The sequence below is a fragment of the Polypterus senegalus genome, chromosome 2 (genome assembly GCF_016835505.1).
Source record: "Polypterus senegalus isolate Bchr_013 chromosome 2, ASM1683550v1, whole genome shotgun sequence".
Classification (NCBI taxonomy): domain Eukaryota; kingdom Metazoa; phylum Chordata; class Cladistia; order Polypteriformes; family Polypteridae; genus Polypterus; species Polypterus senegalus.
The window spans coordinates 65,457,452-65,473,183 of NC_053155.1; the positions used below are offsets into that span (position 1 = coordinate 65,457,452).

General features: G+C 36.5%; 1 protein-coding gene across 6 annotated transcripts in view; it reads right to left on the minus strand.

Moving 5' to 3' along the window:
* LOC120522987 (cytoplasmic protein NCK2) overlaps positions 1-15,732 on the minus strand; it is a 396,008-nt gene that overhangs the window by 267,018 nt on the left and 113,258 nt on the right. For all 6 annotated transcript variants that reach the window (XM_039743870.1, XM_039743868.1, XM_039743866.1 and 3 more), the window contains exon 2: positions 10,212-10,249. The gene's annotated coding sequence lies outside the window, so the exon portion shown is untranslated. The remainder of the gene's footprint in view (positions 1-10,211; positions 10,250-15,732) is intronic.

A 15,732-nucleotide genomic window follows, 5' to 3' on the forward strand; every position in this document is an offset into this window, starting at 1 on the left:
GCACCTCACTCACATCTCCACATTCACTTATACCAACTCGATTTAGAGCTGTCAATCTACCTAACATATACATTTGGAATGCAATGGGCAACAGGAAAACTGTCCTAGAAAGAATGGTTGGACTGAAATTTGAATCCATGATTCCACAATGGCTAAGCTAACTTAAAAAAAAAATGTGTGTGCTAACTTCATCATTCATTTGTATTTTTCCTAATTCTGATTAAAATGTACATTAATTGTGACAGCTTGACTTTTTCATCTTCTGCATTCATCCTGAAATAATACATAAAATGCATGTGGAAAATGTTTTAAGTAAAAACTACATATAAATACTAATATTCTCAGATCTACTTGATCCTAAGCAGGGTCCCAAGTGTTTCAAGTCTATTCAGACAGCACTGGGTACAACCCAGGGAGAATCCTAGAATGGGAGCCAGTCCATCAGATGCCACACACATACACACATTAGAGCCATCTTTTAACTAAGAGCAACTCTGGGAATATTTTGTGAAATATGAGACCTTATTTCATAGGATCTATTTATAATTTGTATTTATTTTTTTTATTTTCTTAACGACGAGCCAACAGCCAGCACCCAAAGTCTCTAATTTTCTTACCAAACCCTTTCTCATCTTAACAAGATTTTCAGTTTTAACATCTTTCTATAATATTTATATTTTACTGATCATCATTGACTTCTTGTTTTGTGCCAACAAGTCAAATAGATATAAAATGCTCTCCGCTTTGTCTGCTGTCTTCCTTAGTGAAATTTCATTTTCATTGTTTTTTTTCTTATTACTAGCCTGTTTAATAATTCTTAAAATTCTTCTCTAACAATAAACCACTAATATATGTGTGTATGTGTCTGGTCCCTCCCAGCAATTTGATTGGTCAGTCAAATGCAACTGGCTGGGCAACGGAGGTTAACAAACACAAGGATACTGCCAAAAGGTGCAGGAGAGACACTGAAAGTCACCTTCAGATATAGGAAATATGTGCAAGAATATGAATGATGCTTTCACAGTAGGTAATGGGCAGTAGTTGTTGGTAGTCAAAAAGCAGACAGGAGGACAATAAGGGGCCTCAATATTACAGAGTCTGTGAAGCAGCAAGACCTATGAAATATTGTTAAATGCATTCTGTTACCTGTCTTTGACAGGACATGCAGCCAGAAATTCATAAAGAAACATCTTGGACCAATGCTTATATCAATTTATGATAGCTCAAAGCAACCAGACATTAATCCACACATACAATATCTCACAAAAGTGAGTACAAGACCAGCGGGGTGTACTCACTTTGTTGCCAGCGGTTTAGACATTAATGGCTGTGTGTTGAGTTATTTTGAGGGGACAGCAAATTTACACTGTTATACAAGCTGTACACTGACTGCTTTACATTGTATCAAAGTGTCATATCTTCAGTGCTGTCCCATGAAAAGACATAATAAAATATTTACAAAAATGTGAGGGGTGTACTCACTTTTGTGAGATACTGTAATTTACAATTAGCAATAATTAATCATTGGTTAACCACTAACTCAGACAAAAGCAGTGATGAGACAGACACCACCCACTCACCACAAAACCCAGGAAACAAATTATTTTCAAATATCAATATATGAATGTATACATGACCTCAACCCACCGTACTACTTAATATTTTAGGAAACCATGCAATCACGGAATAAGACTTCTTTTTAGTTAATAGAGATTGTTTCCATCAAGTCCATGCACACTATTACTCGGAAACTACATACACCATTATAGTCTTATCAGACACCTAGGATTCTCACCAATAAGAATATAGAAAATATTATACTATATAACTGACAGTTTATCAACACTTAGTCATCACTGTCACCTAGATCATGAGAATGCAAGAATTTTTTAATCTACCCTTATTGTGTTTCGGGAATCTAATCCTTGAGCCTGACTGCAACATATAAAACATTCAGCTGAAAGGATGGGCACTGAGAGACACAATGCAGTTGCCCTTATAACTAACCTGCCTGTGATAAAATGTAAGGTAACCTAGAGAGGGACTGCTGTTGAGGGATTATGGTGCTACCAGTTTTAACAATGTTGACTTTAATAAGATTCTGCCATGAGCCACTCATATGGAATTTTGATGACAAACAAAGCTATCCCTTGTTATGATAGTATAGTACAATGACCTGCAATGATGAATAATGGAGATGTGTATATATATATATATATATATATAGTTATATATGTATATATATAGTTATATATATATATATATATATATATAGTTATATATATATATATATATATATATATATATATATATATATATATATATATATATATATATATATATATATATATATATATATATACACACACACAGTGGAACCTCTAGATACGATCACCTCTGTATACGAGAAATTCAAGATAAGAGGAAAGTATGAGCGAAAAATTTGGATCTAAATACGAGCATTGGCTCGCGTAACGAGCCACGGGCCAGGCTGTGGTTATGCGTGACGCGTTTCCCGATCCGCCTCGAATCGGGGATTCACCCAAGCTGACACTGCCAGCCCGTCAGCTCATTCAGTGTTCCTTGTTCTCCCGTAGCGTGAGGATCTACAAACTGTAGCAGTTCGCAGTATAAGCGTATCCAAAAATATTGCGGACATGCAGACGGAGAATAGGAGACGATTGCCCTCAAGAGAGAGAGAGAGCGCAGCGTGGCAGCGAGACAGATAAGGAGAGAGAGAGGCGCGAGCGAGCAAGAGAGATAAGGAGAGAGAGAGAGACGCGTCCGCGAGCGAGATAAGGAGAGAGAAATGCGCACGTTATGCTCACATGACGCTCAGCAGACAAAGTGTATCCATACTACTTGTATTGCAAGACATCACTTGTTTTATCAAGTCAAAATTAATTAAAAAATTTAGCTTGTCTTGCAAAACACTCGTAAACCAAGTTACTTGCAAACCGAGGTTCCACTTGTAAATATTATTTATCAGTGTTATTTGTTAGGAAAATTGATTTTTACGTTGATATTTTTGGGGGTGCGGAACGGATTAACGGGATTTCCATTATTTTCAATGGGGAAGTTTGTTCTAGAGACGAGAAATTTGCTATACAAGCTCAATGCTGGAACCAATTAAACTCGTATCTCGAGGTTCCACTGTATATATATATATATATATATATATATATATATATATATATATATATATATATATATATATATATATACATACATACACACACACAGAGTGGAACCTCGGTTCACGAACGTCTTGGTACACGTACAACTTGGTTTACGACCAAAAAGTTTGCCAAACTTTTGCCTCAGTTCACGACCACACACTCGGTATACGAACAAGCCAGTTTCACTTGGTTTGAACATGTTCAGTCTCTCCCTATGCATTTCCTGTGCAGCGAGCGAGCGAGCAAGAGAGAGACAAACACACAGAGGCGCACACACACACACACAGGTGCGTGAGACACAGGCACACCCACACAGGGGCCCGAGACACACGCATACAGGAAAGAGAGAGAGAGCGAGGGAGAGAGGGAAGGCTGGATGCATAATGTAGAAAAGGCTTGTTTTTGTTTTCACCTCTGTTTACAGCAATCGGTTCGTAGCATGCATTGCGGCAATGTTACTGTTCTTGGTGGTTTATTAAATTACGGATTTTTCAAATGTTCATTTTTTCCCTGTGCTTAAAACTCATTAAAAAGCGTTTTTAGCGAGTGGTTCCTAGCACTATAGCGCAAACTATTGCAGTGTTAGTTTTCTCTGTTGTTCAAGGTTTTCTCAGTGTTATTCAATGTTTTTACATTTAGTTTACTATTACGCAGTGCATTCTATGGTATGATTAACTATATTTGTGCTTAAAAACTAAAAAAATATATATTTACATACAGTTCGTACGGTCTGGAATGGATTAATTGTATTTACATAGAATCCTATGGTGGAAATTGCTTCGGTTCATGAACTGAGGTTCCACTATATATATATATATATAAATATATACTGTATATATATATATATATATAAATATATACTGTATATATATATATATATATATATATATACAGTAATCCTCGCTATATCAAGCCGACTTTCGGCTTCACTCTATCGCGGATTTTAAATGTAAGCACATCTAAATATATAACAAAAAATTTTCGCTGGTTCGCCGCTTTCTGTGGACAATGGGTCTTTTAATTTAGGTTACATGCTTCCTCAGTTTGATTGCCCAGTTGATTTCATACAAGGGATGCTATTGGCGGTTGGCTTAGAAGCTACCCAATCAGAGCATGTATTACATATTAACTAAAACTCCTCAATGCTATAAGATATGCTTCCAGCGGTGCTTGTTTGCTTCTCTTTATCTTTCTCACTCTCTCTGCCTGATGGAGGGAGTGTGAGCAGAGCGGCTGTTTGCACAGAGGACACGGACGCTCCTCTACAAAATGCCGCTTTATCGCGGTGCTTCTGTATCCTTAAAAGCACGTATTGATTTTTTGATTGTTTGCTTTTCTTTGCGAGCGCTCTCTCTGACATTCTCTGCTCCTGACAGCGCTCCTTTATGACAGCGTTCCTTCGAAGATAAGATATGTTTGCTTTCTTTTAATTGTGAGAAAGAACTGTCATCTCTGTCTTGTAATGGAGCACAGTTTAAACGTTTGACTAAAGGGTGTTATTTCATGTCTAGAGGGCTCTAATAATGTTAACAGGGTGGGAGAGTTTATAAGGGCTTAAAATATATAAAAATAACCATACAAACATATGGTTTTACTTGTGATTTTCACCTATCGCGGGGGTCTGGAGCAACCCCGCGATCGAGGAGGATTACTGTATATATATATATATATATATATATATATATATATATATATATATATATATATATATATATATATATATATATATATATATATATATAAATCTCGGGTCAGAACGTATCACACCCTACTTACACACAATTTCTCTGAGATGCTTTAACATCCCGTGAGACAAGGAAGTGAGACAAAAGGACAGCTGCTGTATAGGTTTTTAAATGATCATCATGCAGCACAACATGCAGATCATGCAGCACGGCAGCAGCAGTTGCTGTAAAGGCTTTTAAATGATCGACATGCAGTACGACATGCAGATCACAAAGCAAGGCACAAGCAGCAGCTGGCTTAAAGGACAGCTGCTGTACAGGCTTTTAAATGATCAACGCACAGCGTGATATGCAGAACATGCAGCCCGGTAGCAGCAGCTGCAAGCCAGCAGCTGATCTGTCCGCATCTCCTTAGTGTGCGTTCAGCCCCCCCTTCACAACACGAGCATCAAAGACGTGAAGTGGCACGTGTGAAGCGCGTCCCCCGGGGTAGGAGGTATGGATGGGGGGGAGGGCGAGTGAAGCGAGTAGGGGGAAAAGCCCCCTAGTATATATATGTGTGCACACACATACACAAGCCACTTATATGACATTTTGTTTACAAATGTGTCTATTATCATCCCACTAAAGACCAGTTAAGGGAAGTATTTCCTGGTAAGCATCAATAGGAACCGGCCCTAGACTGGTTCTATATATTGCTTTTATAAGTATATTTTTCCCCTTACAATACACTTTCAAATGCACAATGAAAAATAATAAAGGAAGCCTTTCATCAACAATAGACTTCCCATACATGCTGCCGTCTAAACCTAACAATGAGCAAGTAGCACTTCAGAATTTCCTTTAGCCGCTGCAATACTTTAGAAATTGATCTTCTTCTTTCCCTTTCTGGTTCCTCTACATGTAAGTAAAAGCAAGTCTCCATTAACATGCAATCTTAACTGCATTTTCCCAAGTGGGATGTTGGCCTCCAGAGCGGACTGTATTATCATTAGCAACCCAGTCTCTCCAGATTACCTCAGGTTTCACTTTCAAATGACAAGCTGGACAAAACCAATTGCAATCAATTTCCCATTCTAATCATATCCACAAATAAAATAACTTTGTGTCTCTAAGGCAGAGTAAATGAATATAAATTATTATTATTATTAATATTAAAGTATTTATAAACATGTTACTTGAATGGTCAACCTTATCAAAATTTTGGAATTAAAAAAAAAGTGAGCTCAAAATAATTCAAAATGCAGCTGCCCTTTTACTTAGATGTTCGCAGGGGATTGACAAGACAAGCATGTTCCTAACAAGACATTCAATATCTCATCAGAGCAGAAACACAGGCTTATCCTTGGCAACCAATGACAAAACAAACCTGCTCTTGTATTTCTACAGGAGACAGAAACACTGTCAATTGCTTTAATAAATAAAATCATCTAGGTATTAATTTTCAAATTTGAATTTACCCAGGTAGGAGAGGATGTAGGGGGTGTTGTTAGTATTTATTTTTTTTAATATAAACTTCCTGCGCTCTACAGTATTGCTCCAAAACTGTATATAATGCAAACTATCTGACTGGAAACAGAAAAACAAATGTTTCGGCACAGATGGAGACAAAACCAAGAAGGGCACACTTCACCGCCTTTATAGCTGTAAAGAAGTCAATTGTAGAATAATAACAATCACCCTGCAATGAGCCAGAGCTGTGCAAATGGCACACTGAAAGGCACTGAAGTGTGTCCTCATATGAATGAGTTCAAAATTTCAAAACTACTCCTTCCTTAGACAGGCATTTCCACAGATCAACCATTTGTTCTTCAGTCTATTACTATTATTATTAAAAATGATGCTGATTAAACAATATATATATATTATAAAAAAAATAATTATGAAATTGTAACAAAACAAATTTAATGTTTGAACACATAATAAATAAACAGCAGTCCTAAAGGCTAAACATTAATGAGGGGCTCAACATTAATAATATGTAGGTGCATAATTATTTTCCAGCCATTAAGAATTAAAAATCTAAATGTATTTATGCTGTGCTTAAAACTAATCAACAGGAAACTGTACCCTTTTTTTTCCCCAGAACACTGGAATGCAAAATATAAATTCTATAAATGATCCAGTTCTGCCTCTGTAGTGATGAGGCAGGGTTATACCAATTGATTAATGTTCTTTTAATATTATACGCAGGTTAAGTTAATTCATTCTAAATCAGATACATGTGAGTGAGCAATGGTTTGTCTACAAGAAAGCCGTGCAATGAAAAGGCCTCTGGTCTGGGTGTAATGTCCGATATTGCCAGGATAGACTCTGGTCCACACATGTATTAAAAAAGTTTGACAATGGATCAAATGATGTGTAAACAGTTCCAGATGCCCCTCGGCCCACATTGAAATCACCACCACAAAAAAGAGAGTTTTACTTTGTGATTCACAAACAATTGCCTCAGAGCTGTTTTACAAAGTATGTTGTACAAAACAAACAAATGCAGATACAAAATAAAATTAACTATATTTTGTTTTAGTCTCATTCAGCTGAGGCACAGATTTGCTGTCAAGAAGATTTTACTGATAAAAGCTATTTCTGGTGGTATGGTGGCACAACAGTTGAAATCACCTCCCATTACTTGGCTCCCAGCATAAACACATAATGTCACCCACAAACAATTTCACATCAGAGCATTTAGGAATTAAACAAAGGCAGTAAAGGAAATCCACATAACCACTGGTATCAACATGCAAGATACACATAGTATGTACAGTATGTATACCAACATATACATATAATACAGGGTATTTACAAGGCATCAATGTGCAGAATGACTGTGTAGCCTTAACAATAAATAGGTACTATTTTTATCTGTGCATTTGCTCCAAGGCAAAACACACTAAAACATTATCCTAAATAGCATGAGCTATAGTCCATCTTTGACACCATTCAATTTAATTTTCAATACTCGGTGGTCTCATGACTGAGCCATATGCAAGAAATATAGTCAAGCACTGTATTTCTGCAGTTACTACGAAAGACCAAGTGTTGGCTACTCCATACCTCCTTTAAAGTATAACAGTGAATGATATTTTACTGGTATGCCTGTGAAACCCATATTAAAGAATCATTGCTAGTGACAATATTTCATTATTTTATAACAAATTTATCCTCTGACAAATGAAACACTGAAAGTTTGTTATATTTTCATCTGGTTTTTTGTGTGGAAATATTACACATGGCAGTGAACCAGACATACACTTCATGTAACCCTATTTTGAATTATAAAAATCATACAGAAATAATTCAGAAAGGACATGGTATTCGATTCTATCATATGACATTCTTTCTATATCTCACCTAAAATGTTATATATGGTCCAAGCAGCACTTCAGTGTTTGCCACTGTGGCTAATCGAAAGGCACATGTAGGAGAGTAATCGTTAAAACTGACCAACGCTGCAAACACTCCAGGCATTTTCTACCATCCTGCACATTTATACTGATAAAATTGCCTCCCATACTCTGCTACCCATCTACCATCAAAGTTGTGTTACAAAGCTCTACACAGTGAGAATGTAAGAGATAAATAATAGATTACATAAATAGTGAGCTTCTTTAAAAAAAAAAAATTCAGACAACAAGAAAAAAGCCAGAGAAAAAACTGGAGGTTGTGTTGAGACATCCATACCTCACACAGGTGAAACAGAGCTGAAGGTGACACCCAGTCACTGTAACATCAATACTAATGACAGCACTGATATAACATAGGATCCAGCAATGAAATATTATCCACACAACATTACACAATATCAGTCTGTAGTTTACCTTTTCAAATCATTCAATGGCACAATCTGTCCTATAATTAAACAGCACATGCTTAAATATATACTTCCTCATGTGCCAAGTATGCACTTAAGCTTTAAGCAGATAAAAAGAAACTGAATTCAATTAGCAATGAGGAAAAGTGATGTAAGCAGCAAAGAATCTGAAACAACCACTAGTAACACCTTCTACAAGAAATACTATACACTTAAGAAACTTGCATCATATGCAGACACAGCTCACATTCATAATTTATGTAACAAATATTTAAATATTAAGAGACATTTCAATAACTGGCTAAGATTCAAGTGAAGTGTTTGAAGTTAGATATAATATATTGTAAAACAACAAATGGCACTAACATACTGTTAACACAAGAATATCAATCCCAAGCGCCTCTCTGTAGGTAGTAAAGTAGTAAAAATGGCCACCAATGACTTCAACAAAGACAAAATCCACATTTACTGAAAATAAAGATGAAGCAGAACACATGCAGACATGGGGAGAATATGCAAACTCCATACAGTGCCCTGACTGGCATTCAAACTCAGGATTCTGGAGATGTGGGACAGTAGCACTAAACACCACAACAGAAAGAGTGACTTTTTGCAATTTATTATTTCATATTGCTTTTGAAAACGTATAAGGGTTCTTCCTAAATTAAAGTAAAATGCTAAGAACATTGGAGAATACTTAGCTTCATTAAAACAATAATCTCTTCTTTTTATAAATTAAAATGTAACAATCCTTCCATTTTCCTAATGCATCGTCTCATCTCTCTTTTTCTGAATCTGCTTTTCCTAGTAAGGGTCTACAAGGGATGACAGCAAGTCAAGTAGGTCAGCCCAGACTTCCCTGTCCCCAGCTATAGATTCCAACTCTTCCTGAGGAGTTCTCAGGCATTCACAAACCTGCCGAGAGATATAATCCCTTCAGCATGTCTATGGCCTGCTGCAGGGTATCCACCCAGTGAGATGTGCTCAGGGCTGAGGTGTGGTTGGGGGGCACCACTATGACCCAAGCCATGTTCCAGAATATGGTTTCATATACACAGCTTATAACACAGCAACAGACCTCAATATGAGTTGCCACTCAATAAAAATGTATGGCTTTGGTTAGGGAAAACACAACGGACACCCAAGCCCAAGTTCAACATGCAATCTACTGGCAGCACTACCCACTGCGGCATAAAGCTGTCAATATTACAGCATAAACATGACAGATTTAATTTTATTCACACAACCATGGATAAAATGATTTTTCATTGTTTCCATTCATATATAAAATACAGCTAACTCCAAACTTGCAAGCAGCAAAAGCAACAAAGTAAAAGTGGCTTCCAGCACCCATGCAAGTATCTATCTGTACTGGCTAGCAAGCATCACATATAAAAGCAGAAAAATAAAAATACATTTATTGTTTGTTAATTAAGTAAATATCCTGGCAAATATTTGTATTTTGATTGTGTTTGTCAGTTTTCAGCTTCAAGCACTTGTAATGTTACAGCTATGCCAATAGTAGAAAAGTCTTACCTTTGCTAGCTCAGAAGACCATCAAACACCACTTCCACCTGAAAGAGTTAGAAAGACGTGTTAGTTCTCTGTAGTTCTCTTGGTCTCAAAAAGACCCACTAAGCTTGACAATGTTGGCAGGAAATTATAGTATAAATGTAAGGTCAAGTAAAGGAGTATTATTGCAAGACTTAACTAGAGCCGAATTATTCTCATTTATTAAGCAGTAATGAGTTTGGTCAATTTTAATTGCCAAAACACCAAAAAAAAAACACAAAAACAAGCAAGTTTGAAATACTGATTGAGGGGGATTTCATTCTTCACTGACTATACATCTCTTCACAGATGTAATATATGCTAATTATTCATCCATCAGATTATTTTTCAGACCCACCTCTCTCAGTAAAGAGATATTAAGAGTCTAACTTTGTAGAAGAGGTGGCATGGTATTCAGGAAACAAGATCATAAGTGCAAAGTCATCTGTACAATAACCACTGACAGCATATAGGCCAGCTACTATGTCTGTTATGCAATATTTTCAAAATATACCTGACTCTGGCTACAGTCGTCACCTATTTAAAAAAAAAATGCCATCATATCAGTACCAAAGAAACGCAGATGACTTGAAATATCTGCCTTTCTGTGGCACTCACTCTTATTATCATGAAGCAGTATGAACAATTCGCCACGGCACAGATCAGGTGTAGCAAACCAGACACACAGGACTTACAACTGTTGCCCTACCACATAAGCACATAAAGAGACGATGCAGTTTGCACAGACATAGTCACAGCACCAGTCCACCCTAACAAATCAGGCTCTCATGAGAGAATGCTATTATTGATTTTAGCTTGACATTTGATAACATATCCCCCTATGACAGCAGTGAATCTAAGCGCCCAACGACTGAATACCACCCTGTACCACACACAAATGTCCACATCTAGCAGTCTGTCTTTGGACAATGGAGCACCCTATGGCACAAACATTGTGCTGCCAAGTATGGCAAAAACTCTACTATCAAATTATCTGATGACACAACAGTAATGAGTGTAGTTACCAACAATGAGTGCATAAAATTATCACAGAGGAGGGCAGTGGCAACACTCAGTCAATATCAGAAAAGTTAAAAAGATCAATGAGCACTTTAGGAGACTTGTGGGACAGGAAGGTCATGGGTAACACCGGCATCAATAGAGTAGCTGCTAAGGGAAGAGTGATCAGGTTTAAGTTTTTAGAATTCCACATTAGTGAGAATCTCTTATGGTCCCAAAATTGCATGCATGTTGTTAAGAAAGATCAACTTTCTCTTCACTTTTTAGGAGCTCTGCCCCTATGATTCTCACAAACATCTACAATAGAAAGCACAGGGATTAGCTGCATCTCAGCCTAGTTTGGCAGCTGCAGTGGGACTGATAGTAAGTGCTTAGAATAACCCAGTACAAAGCCCCAGCAAGCAATATCACAGAATTTAGTACCATGGATACAATACTCTCTTCTTGACTTGTGACTAAAACTTCATTATGTGAGGATGAATCAGTTTAAGCAGTACATATTTATTTTAATGTCTGACACATGCTGTATGTTTATATCTGATATTTATTTATTGGAATAGTTATTTATTTATTTATTTGTAATTTCTCATCATTCTTCTAGTAAATGGTCTCTTTTGTTGATCTACAATTTACTGTATTGTTAAAACAAGTTTCTCTACCAGTGGGATTAGCAACAAATGTTTTTTGTCATAGTAGAAGGTATACTAAAGATATTCAAATGGAAGGAACTATCTGGGGTGTGATGCCAAGCTATCACGAGGAACACTCAGTAACACTGAGCAATGCAAGAGCTGACAATTAAAGTAACAGCTTGTGTATGGATTTAGATCTCCAGAGGAGACCCACAAGAACATAAGGAGGACATACAGCATTCACGCAGAAGAGACATAATGTGGAAAAAAAAAAAAAACTTGTCTACTTTTTGTTTTTAATGATATCACGTTCATAATTTAAAATATTTGACTAAATGACAATTCTTTTATGAAAGAGTGCCTATGAAGCCATCAAGAAGAGCACTAAACAAAGCACCTGAGTTTACAAGGAACAGACAAATTCACCCATCTGGAAACCAGGAATATCAGATAACACAGAAATGTAAAGCAGGCATGAGGCAACTGTCTTCTGGAGTGCTGTGAGTAAATAATTGATGGCATGAACAATTAAATGATAGGAAGAATGGGGATTCGTTGAGCTGACTAAAGTTAAGTAGTCTCCGTTTTCTACCTTGACTGATAATATGGGAAGCATCTGGACCTAGGGGTGTGCGATATTCACAAAAAACAATATCTCGATATTTGCTGGGATGTTGACAGTAACAATATTTATATGATATTTTGCATCCATTAAAAATGTGTTTGTAAAAGTCTTATTGATCTAACTTGGTCTTGTAAATAGGATACTAATTATAGCTTACTAATGAGATTAAAGGAAGCAACAGTTAAGGAAAACGGGTCTTATCTATTTACTTAAAACTAAAGTAAAATAACACAAAAACATTAAACTCACCAGTCAAAGTATTACTAAGATCAAACAGTGCAAGTATAAGTAAACAATTTCAAAGTGGCCTACAGGATTTACACAGAAAATTGCACTAAGACCAACAAAACTATGCAGGATTTTGTGCAACATACAAGCAAGAACAAAAATCAAACATATTGTACTATAGTGTAGAAATCAAAAGTTGTATCAAATAGTGCACAGGAAAAAAAGCATTTGTACACAAGTTCCGTCATATATTGCACAAAAATCCAAAAAACCCAACCAATAAAAAAATTACTAACTTCAAGTTCTGTCCAATATTGCACAAAGATATCAGAAAAAATAAAACAACTGCAAAGTTCTACTGAGGAAACTTCCAAGTTGTGTGACAGAAACACCAGTCTGTCCACAGCATATGGCTTCAGTGCAGCACGGTTACATGTAACAGCACTTCTCCCGGTGCTGAAAGCCCCCTCAGAAGGATTTTTTGCAAGTTTCCCCACTTTGGGGATATGTACTTCTTTTGTGTTTTCCACCATTCAAGAGGATTTACATCACTGTCCACCTCAGGTATCATCAAGTAGCTCTTTTTCAATCACAGTGTGCAGAGACTTACATTCTCAGAATTCCTGTATATATATATATATATATATATATATATATATATATATATATATATATATATATATATATAAATATATATATATTTTAATAGCTGCTAAGACTTCTTTTTTATTTTTTGCTTCCTCCCTTGTGTCATCACCTGCTCCATCTTTTGCAGCCACATGGGCGGGATGGAGGTGGGTGAGGGGGTGCGGATCTGTGTGACTGTTTAAATAATGAATGAAAAAAACATGCTTTGGAATCAAAGACTCCCAACCAAGTCGGACTGCAAATTTAAATTAACTCGATAGGCAAATTCTTCTTACGGAAATAAAAACAATCTGTTCAAACTGATTTTTTTTTTCTCTGACACCTACGGGGCTCCATAATTTACAGATTTTCATCTTTTAAGCAAAGTAGGTCTTTTCAAAGTCAAATGACTTTGACGTGAGGGAGGATGATCCACATCTGGCAATTAAATCTAATCTGAGGCTGTTTTATCCCTTGTGCTGTTTGCTCACATATTTTTAGGCAGTTACACTAGCTTAACTTGTGGTGCTCTGACCGCTCACATGCAGTAGTCTATTCTGTTAGGTTACATAAAACAGTGAATACATGTCTCTCCAAGCGTAATTTTTTTTTTTTTTTTTGCTTTGCAAAGTGAGTGACATGATAATTTCAGCTCACACAACATTAAAACAACAATTAAGATATTATCTTAAACGATACATATCACATACATCTGGACCATCACAATTAACCCCATCCTTCTTGAATAAGTTATTTGACTCAGTGCTGAAAACCAATAAACAAAGTAGGGCCTCATTCTATTCACTCACTCATTACCCTTCAATCTGTTTGTCCTGGTGAGGTTTGTGGTGGAAACATGCAGAGTTGAAAAGTCAAGGACGTCTTATTTTAGGCCACATCCTCGTTTTTTCCCTGAAAAATTCCAAGGTATATCCATGCCAACCCGCTGATATAATTTCCCTAAAGTATCCTAGGTCTGCTCTTTGCACACCCCCTACACATGTTTATGTGGGAAGAAGCCAAGAATTCATTAAAAAAAAATAACAGTGGACAACATATTTTTGCTTCCTGAAAAATGTTTGGTGATTATAATAGGCAGGTGTAAGCTTAACTCAAATATAATTTCAAACTATATCACACATGAAAACGAAGTTAAAGTTTATTGAATTTACCGGTAGTGTTTTTAATTGCTTAATGGTTCTGACACATTGAATTAGTTCAATTCAACTAAAATTGAATAACTGCTGATTTTTGTTTGTACTCAGCATCTGATGTTTCTCATTTCAATGTCCAAAAATAGACAACCAGCATTGTCTTGCCTTGTTCACGCATTTCTATTGTTGCAATGTTCTAGAGCAGTGCTCCCCAAACTCGGTCCTGGGGACCCACTGTGGTTTTTGTTCCAGCCAGCTTCTATCCTGGGCTAATTAAATGAACTGTTATTTCCCAGGTTCTGTGTTTTGAGCAATCTAGAAATTTGTTTGGTGTATATATATATATATATATATATATATATACACACACACACATACACACATTAGGAGGCTTCGCCCCCTGCTCACTTCGCTCGCCAACCCCTTCCCCCCCCACCAGCACTAAGCGCTATGGTGAAGAGGGGGGCTGAACACACTACTAAAGATGCAACCACTCCTCCAAAACGTCTCTTAAATGGCGATACAATGGGAAACAAATAACAGTTGTTTTTTTTTTACCTCCTCTTTGCTCAATCAGCTGCTGGCTTGCTGCTTCTACCGTGCCACCTGATCTGCATTACATGCGGCGCTTCAAATGTTTAAAAGCCTGTACAGCACCTGGTCTTTTGTCTCACTGCCTTGTCTCTTTTGTCCCCCAGACATCCTCAAACACTATGCGATCTCTTTTCGCTGTTCTGTTATTTCACCGAGTAATATTTTCCATTTGTTTGCGCTAATGCAATCTTTACTCTCATTTTTTTGAGATGTTCGAATTTTCCTACTTCCATTATCTCTAATCTGCTCTGCATGTGTATCACGGGACTTGATTCCAAAGGTTTTAAGTATGATTTGACTTGTCCGTCTTGCGGGACATCTTGTTGCAGGAAAAAAGTCTTGTATCATCGCAAGATTGTTTTTTATATATATTATATATATATATATATATATATATATTAAAATATACAAAGCAGTTATATGGAAATAACGTATTTTGTTCTTTTTAACAATATTTATATCTTGATTTTCATTCCATTTTTCCAGGTGTTCTAATTGTTTACTTAATCCATTATTCATTTAGTGGGTCTGACAGTAAAGTAGTTGCAGCCTTTGATTATTCAGTGTTGTTTGCCTGGGTGTTCTGCTCTGCTTGTTTTTTGTCAAAAAACTGCACAGGAAAATGG